This window comes from Anneissia japonica, unplaced genomic scaffold (assembly GCF_011630105.1).
Source record: "Anneissia japonica isolate Jap-2015-1 unplaced genomic scaffold, ASM1163010v1 scaffold129556_len2127_cov158, whole genome shotgun sequence".
Classification (NCBI taxonomy): Eukaryota; Metazoa; Echinodermata; class Crinoidea; order Comatulida; family Comatulidae; genus Anneissia; species Anneissia japonica.
In genome coordinates, this window is record NW_022728776.1 from 1 (window position 1) to 1,532 (window position 1,532).

The 1,532-nt window shown below is 29.1% G+C and overlaps 1 long non-coding RNA gene across 1 annotated transcript; it reads left to right on the plus strand.

Annotated features, from left to right (window-relative positions):
• Positions 1-37: 37 nt before the first annotated feature.
• LOC117114540 lies at positions 38-1,251 on the plus strand. Its single transcript, XR_004446383.1, has 2 exons — positions 38-578; positions 781-1,251. It is a non-coding gene; the product is annotated as an uncharacterized LOC117114540 (long non-coding RNA).
• Positions 1,252-1,532: the final 281 nt, after the last annotated feature.

Sequence of the window (1,532 nt, forward strand, 5' to 3'; positions counted from 1 at the left end):
TTTCACATGTGAAATCTCTGTAAATTCGAATTTAATTACTTTGATTTACCAATTGGCTGTATACCATATTTATTGTGTATTAATATATTTAGTTAGTTATATGTTTATTAATTGAACTATTCTTTCTATTATCCTTTTTAATGAATATCCATTTATTATGATGTATAATTATACTACATTCTTTTCCAGTTTCATGTGGTTATGTTACGCAACTTTTATTGCACTTTGCTTGCCTTATTCGTTTGCATAGATTATATCCCCATTTGACTGATTTATAATTATATGTTCTTATTGTTCATTTATAAATCAAAGACACTAGCGAAGATGACAGAAAGAAAATCACCTTTCATTTGCTATAAATTGATTATATCTTATTATACATGATTTATTTGCTTGATAGGTGCCTATGTTTGTTCCAGTCACATTTGTAGTCATCACGTTATTACTGGTTGCCATGTCGTTTTATTCTTCACCAAGAGAGTGTGTGATTGGTTTTCTGATCCTCATTTCCGGTATACCCGTTTATTTAGTTGGGGTACGTTGGAAAAATAAACCGCATTATATTGCACAAGGAATGGGTAAGTGATTATATTTATTTATTTCACGAATAAACGCTACAAAATATATTAATATACCGTATACAATGAAAAGACTCAAAGATGCCAAACTTATTAAATATTCTGTACCTTATTCTCGCAGTAAAAACAGCAAAAATACAAGATTTATCTTAGATACCTATTTGCTTAAAAAATAACATAACATACTTTTTTTTTCTTACAGAGAACATGACCATTTTCTTACAAAAACTTTTCCTGGTGGTTCAACAAGAAACAAAAACATACTAATGTGGAATCGATACTACAAGATACTAGACTTGCCTTGGATTTTTTTATATACTATGAATCATTCGTTTGCATGTTAATAAATGTGCGAGTGCGAGCGAGGCCAGTTTTACACAGGTTGCTGCGAACATTGAAATTATGAGGTGTTTTATAGATCACACGCCACTGATATAAAAGCAGTATTCGGAACATTTCTTAAGTAATGTAAAAAAACCGTATGCAAATTAAATGATGACAAATGAAAGAAAATGCATGATAATATATATACTGAATGACGTGAACCAACTGCCAATTATTATTAAATATAATTAATTACATTTTAATGAATTGTATTTTATTGAGTTATATAGATGTTATATGGTATATTTAGGAGGTGTTGTAAATAGTAAACTCAGATATAAAAAAAAAACAGTGGCAAGGGCAAAAGAAACTAGGAAGTTTAGATTTATGAGTTGTTTGAAATAGAGACCCAATTTAATAATTTGGTTAATTTTGTAATACCGATATTTGAGTATAGATTTCACCAAAAAAGGACACAGCTAGTCTTGTTTTTTAACAGGTTTTTGCAGTTGAACGAAACATGTTTTTTCAATTCTGCCGATAGATTAACTTAACGCACACGTCTAAGTACTAAATCCAATTCCAATTTAAACTCAAATGTCTACTTCTTATGATGTTGGTATTGTAAAT